The sequence below is a fragment of the Empidonax traillii genome, unplaced genomic scaffold (genome assembly GCF_003031625.1).
Source record: "Empidonax traillii isolate 1590-97213 ecotype Southwest subspecies unplaced genomic scaffold, ASM303162v1 scaffold2757:size38390, whole genome shotgun sequence".
In the NCBI taxonomy this organism is placed as follows: Eukaryota; Metazoa; Chordata; class Aves; order Passeriformes; family Tyrannidae; genus Empidonax; species Empidonax traillii.
This window is the reverse complement of record NW_020957950.1, coordinates 10378-18423: the sequence shown is the minus strand read 5'-3', so window position 1 is coordinate 18423 and position 8046 is coordinate 10378. Positions and strand designations below refer to the sequence as shown.

At 44.6% G+C, this 8046-nt stretch overlaps 1 long non-coding RNA gene across 1 annotated transcript in view; it reads right to left on the bottom strand.

The window, feature by feature from the left end:
• Positions 1-5735: 5735 nt before the first annotated feature.
• Positions 5736-8046, bottom strand: part of LOC114072203 — a 12688-nt gene continuing 10377 nt past the window's right edge. The window contains exon 4 of the long non-coding RNA XR_003574145.1: positions 5736-5746. This is a non-coding gene — a long non-coding RNA (uncharacterized LOC114072203). The remainder of the gene's footprint in view (positions 5747-8046) is intronic.

Genomic DNA, 8046 nt, shown 5'->3' with positions numbered 1-8046 from the left:
GGGAGGTTTTTACGTCTTTTGGGCCAGACTTTCTTTCATGCCTTTGCTGTGTGGGGGGGTCAGACTTTAGAAGTTGGCATATAAACTTGGGGGTGTTTTTAATCCTTTTCTGTGTGAAAGCAGGGAAATCTGAAAAGCAACAGATCCAACAAGATAGTGCCACTTCTGGAACACTACTGGCTGGAAACACTAAAAATGGGAATTTCACTGACAGGACCTAAAGAAGCCGTATTTTATTCCAGGCCTTGTGCTGATGGGAATGATGGATGTTTTAAAGATAGACCCCTTGCTAGCCAAAAACTGTGAGGAAAGGCATATGTAAAAGTGCTAAATAAAAACTTTGAGAGCAGAGTGTTTCAGCAGGAAAAGCGACTGAAAATAAAATTGTACCCAGCAGAAATCAAACAGAAAATTCAAGACTCTGCGGCAAATGCTTGGGGTTTTTCGCCAACACCCCGGCACAACCGGTGAGTTAATGCTTCTGGAATACCACCAGTGACAGGATATTACTCAGGACCTGGCACTGGGTGCTCTGAGAAAGTGAGATGGCCTTGGGTCACGTCCCCAGGGCTTCACTGGTTCCTGGAGGGCCAAGCACAGGTGGCCCCGAGGGGCTGTGCCAGGGCAGTCGGGGCTGTCCCCACCCCCCAGGAGCTGTGCCTGGAACCAGAGAGGGGGCAGATCACAGGGTTCACAGAGCTGGTTTGTCTCCTTTGATCCTCATAGGTCCAGCTAACTTGTGAAGTTGGAAGGAATTGACTGATAATTCAGGTTAATCACTTGAGACACACAACATGTATCTTCACACAGCATGTAATTCTGCTGATAGTTGCTGCTGTATTTTCATGTGCACGTTACTGGGCACCTGCTGGTTTCACTGGGGTGCATGTGAGTCCACAGGCTTCAAATGCTGATCTTTTAGCTTCTTTGAAGGATTTTAAGATTATCTCCTTTCTCACCTGCCCTCTGTTTCCAGTTCTATGTGGCCATGCCCCTAACACATACATGAACTGTAATTTATTTCTATTTGAAAGAGTTTTTCATGTCTTGCTTTTCTAGTCTTATTTATTACTCTTTCCCTTACTTGATGTGCTTTTCTCTCAAGATGCCTTTCTTTGTAGTTCACTGCTGTAATATATCCAGTTACTTTTTTCCTATCTTATTCCTCTTTTACTCTTTCTGTGTCTGTTTTCCCATTTTTCCTCTAGCTTCTGAGAAAGTCAGAGTTCACTTCCAGTGCACTCTCTTGGCCTGAGTACCTTTCATCATCTGGAAAATGTCAAACATGAAGTTCAGTCCTGTTTTTCCAGTTATATATTCCTGGGGGAACTCCTGTGCTTGGAGTTCCCTTGTGCTGTATCAGGTGCAGAGAGCACTTCATGGCCCAAGTGACAAGCAGAGACTTTGCAGGGGGTGCAGTGACAACTAAGCATGTAAAACCTTACACCTAACCTCTGCATTTTCAGGTCAAAAAGCAGAATTTGGGGGGTTGAATTAACTATGTGACTCCACCTCCTCAGTGTTTGTTCAAGGTCAATTGCCAAATTACAAATAGCATTTAAATTTCTTTACATCAAACTGATATTTTTACTGAATTCCTGGTTTTCCTTTTGCTCCTGTTTTACCATGGAATTTTTCACAGTTGGTTAGGAAGAATGGGAATATTTTGAAGGGCACAAGGACTGGATTAGCAGCAGTGAAGTTTGGGAGTCAGCATGATTCTCATGGGGCTCTGTGCTGGAAGCCATGGGCTTCTCCTCTCCTTGCTTTTCAACTCATCTGCTCTGCCTCAAGGCTAATTAATCAGCCCTTGTGTGATCATGTGAAGTTATTTCCACACAAACTGTGGAGATACCCACGAGGGTCTGTTCTTGCCAAGTTCCACGAAGCTTCCTGCAGAAGCATCAGCCTGGCTACCTCCCAAACACCTGGACTGCAAAACAGACAGCAGCATTTACCATTATTGTTACAGAACTGGCAGACTTAGGCCAGTGGGAGAAGACACAGAGAAGTATGAAATGTGTTGGGTTTTTAACCTGAGCAAGAGAGAGAGATAGAGCGACATGAAAAAAATATCCTTTTTCCTTATCCTACAAAAAGTAGGATATAAGTGCAGATGTGGCATCAAGAGTAGGCAACAGCTTGGACTGTCCAAGTCACCAGCAGTGCTGGAGCTTTCAGCCTTAGCAGAAAATTCTCTGTCAGAAAACTGATAAATGTCCTTTTTGGACACTGGCCATCACTTCAGCCAAGGAGATTTCTCTCATAATTACTCTTGCATTTAAGGGCAGGTAATATTTTTGATGAAGTAGTTATAGCCACGAATTGGGGCTGCAAATAACAATGTGAGAAATATGAGCTTTGGAGTCAATAGACACAGCTTAGAAAGGTCAGAGAGCCAAGGGGGACACACGAGCAAAAACCGAGCTAAATCCATTGTTACAGCTACAAAATTCATCATACAAGCTGGTTCCTCTCATGGCTTGCTGTTCTTCCTCTAAGCTCCAGACCAGAAATTCTGGAGATCACTGATTGGCACTGAAACAAAATGTAGAAGTGTTTTCATTTCTGAGGTAGGAAATGATAAAATAATTATGCTTGTGACATAAACCAAAGGCCTGTCTTTGTGAAACGCTTGCAAAAAATAACTTGGTATAAGAATAACTGGAAAGGTGGTTCATCTCTCAGCTGCTCTGAATTTCTCACTGCTTTGAGTAAGCTAAAAAGCTTCCACTGCTGGATGAGCTCATGACCAATGGAACCAGGTGAATCATTGCTCCGAAAAAAAGGAGCTGCACAAGGGGCAGATCCAGTTTCATTTTCACTCGGGGAGTTCCTCTGCTGCTTTTTCACAGAGTGCAACACACTGTTAGTAAACTACTAATAAACATTGGGATATCCTGGAGAAAAGCAGTCTGTCTTAGGCTAACTTTAAATTGCCTCTAAATATGAGTTTTTCAGATTCAGGTTTACTTCCTACCAGCACAGTGACAGCTCTGCTGCAGTCAGAGCTTGGACACCTCCCTGGACAGGCTCATTAGCACGCACTGCGTGTGGTCAGCTGTTTGCTCCTATTGCATTTCAAGTCTGGAGTAAAATCAGAACATGACCTAAGATATTTCCATAATTATTTTCCTTAATCACCCCTAATTCCTCTGTTTCAGGATCAAACCTGCCACAGCCAACATCACCCATCCACGAGGGGAATGCTAAATATCCTGTTACAATTCCTGAGGGATGTATTCTCCTTAGTGGGGATTTCAGAAGCCCCTTACAAGAAATATCTGGAAGTCAGAGACCATGAAAAGGTTTCTGAACTTACAGGCAGTTGGTTTAAGGAGTGGGCAGATGTAAATGACTGTCTGTCTGTCTGTCTAAGAAGTCCACAGTGGTAATGCAGCAAATTGGGAATGTCAGATTTATGGTTTACCAGCAATAGCTCTTGGCCAGAGGAATGACTCTATTTACAATAACAAATTAAAGGGGCTGTCCTGGGTCAGACTCAGCTTACAGCCACTTTCCAGCAGCTGTCAGAAGCAGATATGTAAAGAGGAATGGACAATAAGAACTTCATAAACACAATTAAAACTCCCCATTCCCAACCACCATACTAAACTTTTTGTTTACAGGCCCCTGATGTGGGTTTTTTCTGCATATTTTTCTAACTGTTTTTTAACCCATGTAGATATTTGATATTCTGCAACACCCCCATTTACTGTATGGTAAAGCAGGGAATAAGATTTTCCTCATGGTTTTTCATAACTGTAGTGCTTTTACAGCTTTGTGCAGTGATTATCTCTCCTGGCTGAGGAACCCCAAGTGTTCACTCACTCCATGTGTAAACATGACCCCTATTTGCCCTTCTCTGTTTGCTGATACATCTTTTTACAAGTTAGGGGACGAGCAGCACACAGATTAGAAACGCAGGTTATTCAAACTCCATGTTCCCATGGAATTCCACAGTGGACAGTGATGCTTTCTGCTAACTTTGTTAATCCTGAGACTTCCTAGCATGTGTTTACCCTGTCAGCTGAGCACTGAGTAACATTTTCTCTTCTATTGAGGATCTAAGCATTTGAAAGGCAGGAAATTGGGCAGAAAACACCCTAAAGCCCCTTGTGCTAACCCACAGAACCCATTTTTCCACGTGCCTGCAGGACAAAGTCTTTAAAAGTTGCCTGTCAGCAGCTCTGAAAATCTGGATGAGGTCACCATATTGTAGATGTTTCCATCTATAGCTGAACAAGGAAAGGTCTCGTTGGGTTGAAAACCCAGGACAGGAACAGACCTGTGGTCCTGTGAGGAAACAACCAACTGGCTCCCAGCACCCAGAGCCACGTGGATCCATCAGCGAGGGGAGGACACGGGGCAGAAGCAAAGTTTAAAATGTTTGTGGCAACCTAAAGTGAAACTTTAACTGTGCTGCCCTCTTCTGTGTACTAGATAAGAAAAAAAGACTAGCAATGTTCAATCTCTCTTTTCTTATACAGGTGGTTTCAGTTCTGTGTCCAAACACAGTCACTGCACCCACATCAGACTCCTGGTGGGGACCAAAATAAAACACAGCTGCCCTTTGGCTTTAGGTGATAAAGTCTGTTCTTGGTTCCCTTGTGGGGAAAATTCCATTTTCCTTTCATATCAATGAATGAAAGCTTGAAACTAGGACAAAAACTCACAGTCACAGGGGAGACTTATGAATTTAGATTGGAAAAGCTTTACACTTCTCTGTAAGCCAGTGCAGAATTTATGGTGTCTTTTCCTGTGGTGAGTGATGTCATGGAATCATTCGTGTGAAGTGTGTGGGAATTTGGATGTGAGAGATGTTATCATCTGTTCCAGGAAGAGCTCAGAGTTTTCCACTTGGAACGTGCTGAGTTTGGCAAATTCCACATTTGCATCATAGCAGTAATAGGAATCTCTGCTTCTTTTAAATGTCTCGTTGCTGCTTTTCCTCTGCTTCTATACCAGATATTCTGGTGAAAACCTTCAAAATCTTTAGTGTAGAGTTTTACTGGAATTGAAAAAAACTCTCTTATTTTCACTTTAAACTGTCAAAGTTCTTTTCTGATTTTATTCTTGAGAAAGGTTATAATAACAATTATGTTAATCATAATAGCTTCAGTATCTACCACTTTCTCTCAGAAAATCTGAAATGGTCAGTATTTAGGCTCATGATAAAATACAGAGGGCAAGCACAAGCATAGACAGGTAACAGTATGGTATGAAGTGTGTATCTTATATAAAGACCTTTACAGGCAGTAGACTTGGAAAACGGTATTTTGTGAAAGCAAATGCAGATCTTAATTTGAAAGCCAGCCCTAACTAGATAAATCTGAATCAAAACTCCAGTGGAAAAAAATCTCTCAGTCCTAAAGATAGAACTGCAAAATCATGATGCACCTCAAGGACATCCTACACCCAAAGCAGTTACAGTGAAGCAGGTAAGAAATAACTTTATTACCCTGTTCATTTCACTTTGCCTTCAGGCAACTTCCCTACATCTGGTGAGCACCAGCATCTGAAGCCTTTGGGGAGGCAGTGCCACCCTGAGCTGCTCCTCACCCTGGGACAGTGCCAGGGAGTGATTGCTCAGCTCACAATCTCTGCATGTCTCCTGCATGAGGAGTTTGCTGTCGGAGGTTTCTTTGACAGACACATTACAGTGTGAGCCTTTGGGCTCCAGGAATTTGGAGTGAGCTTTCTTAGTTTTCCAAGTCATCAAAAGCTACTTATATTCACTGAAAGACTCGGTGATCATCCCGTTCTCTGGTGCTAATGAAATTCAGCAAATTGGTTGATTTTTGTGGCATTTTTCCCCATTACAGTTTTGGAAATGAGGTCAGAATCAGGCCTTGACAGTCTTTTCCCTTCTCTACACTTACTAACAGCAGTAATGAACATGAACCAGGAAAACATTTCCTTGGCATCAGACTCTGGAATTAAAATCCTCAAGTCTATGATTTCACTGCCTGCTCATGCCCCCAGGGCTGTGAGGTGAAATGGTCTTTATTCAACAACTAATGTCAAAAGGAACATGACGAATACACTAAATTGCTTTTCTGTAAAAGCTCTTTCTTTCACACTCATCCCTCTCTTTTATAACCTTTCCCAAAGCATGGGTTATAAATTTACATCACTCCTCTGTTCCAGCACACCAGCTCCACCAGAATCACTCAGATGAATCTACAGCCTTCTAAGGTAACAGCAGCACGTAGCTAGGCAACAAAAAAGAATATAGTATTTTTCAGGAAGGAGGACTTTTCTCGATGATCTCATACAGATTCAGTGCTTTTTGCCATATAAGAAGAAAACAGCTCATTGGAGAAATGAGTCTGTCACCCTGGCACCACCAAGTCATGTTGATGTATGGGCTTCCCCTGATTAGCTGTGACAGAAAATAACACTGCATTGTACTCTGCTCCTAATTATTTCTCTATAGCTAGTACATATTTGTAAGGTTTTTTACGAAGACTAAAACCCACAAACGATTTTATGGCGGATTCATTAACCTTAATCCTGATTAAAATGGAATGCTTTGATAATTACGAAGTCAGCTGAAAATAAATTGTGTCTCAGTCCAGCTGAGACTGTGTCAGCTTTACAGAAAAGATTTTATGAATGGAAAAGACATCCCATTTTCTGTACAGTCCATCACTAAATGTAAGGACAGAGCTCATGTGGATGGTGTTTTATGCTTGTGAAGGGATTCAGATAAGTGCAGGTGGACACACTGCTGTGATCTAGCAAGGGCAGCACGGGCATCAGTGCCTCAGAGCCTGGGATGAAGGTGATGAGCCTGGTGAGCAGAGGATGACAGAGGTGCCAGGCCACAGTCCGGGCTTTCCCAGAATCCCAGAATCACGGAACGTGCTGACTTGGGAGGGACCCCCAAGGATCATCCAGTCCAACTCAGCCCTGCACAGGACCATCCCCAAGGGTCACACCATATGTCTGGGAGTATCAGGGGGGCTTTTCCCGCCTGGAGAGGCCACGGGAGCTCTGGGATGCTGGTGCAGTCAGCTGCCCTCACTCCTCACACGGTTTGTGCTCGGGCAGCGCTGCCCCGAGTGGGATCGCAGCTCCATCTGCCGGGTGCTGCTGTCGGCCCCGAGCCACGCCGGGATCCCCGCGCTCCGATCCCTTCCAGCCGTGCCCCGCTTCCCGCGTCTCCCATCGCCCCGCTGTGCCTCTCGCTCATTTACAGCCTGTCTGTGGGTGCAAAAACACGCCGAACCTACAGAGCTCTCCAGCTGTTCGCCAACCCCGGGCAGCCCGGGCTGGCAGGAGACCCGCGGGCACCGGGCACACCACCTGCCCTGGAGCCCTCCGGGGTGTCCGGGCTTCAGTCACGGCACGCGCTGAGTTGAAGGGACCCACGAGGATCACCGGGTCCACCTCCTCGTGGAGGATCACCGGGTCCACCTCCCGGCCCTGCACGGGACCATCCCCAAGGTCACACCACATTGCTCTGCGTTGCAGCTCCCGTGGCAGGTGTTTTTTCTGATACAGACCCGACTGCAGCTAATCAGAGACATTACATCACAGTCTTGGCAGCTCCGTGCACGTTATTTCCTCTCTTTGGCATCTTGCTTTATTTGTGTATTCCACAGCCTGCTCCGTGGGATGGCTCTCATTCTTCCCAGCTGGACCAAGACACGACACGTTGTCTCTCTCAGCTTGCCATCCTTCGTGCCAAGCAGGGATTGCCCAATTAGGCATGAAAGCCAGATAAAACACACAATTCTTTTGTAGTCAGTGAAAGATTGAAGCAGCTTCCGTGAGGATGAAGTGTGGATCACAGGAAGGTGTACCTGAGGGAGGGACACCAGCCTCAGAACACAGCAGAGGTCCTGCAGTTTTAAGGATTAGTGGAATATGCTGCGAGTGCTAAATCAGTAGGGTCCATTACCTGATGTGTAAACAATTTGCATCTAAGCTATAGTGTTGATCTATTCAGCCATAAAATGCAGAAAACCGTTTAATTATGTGACTTGGTAACTGCATAAATCCATCTCTTGTGGAGTCAAGTGCTTAGACTACAGGTGA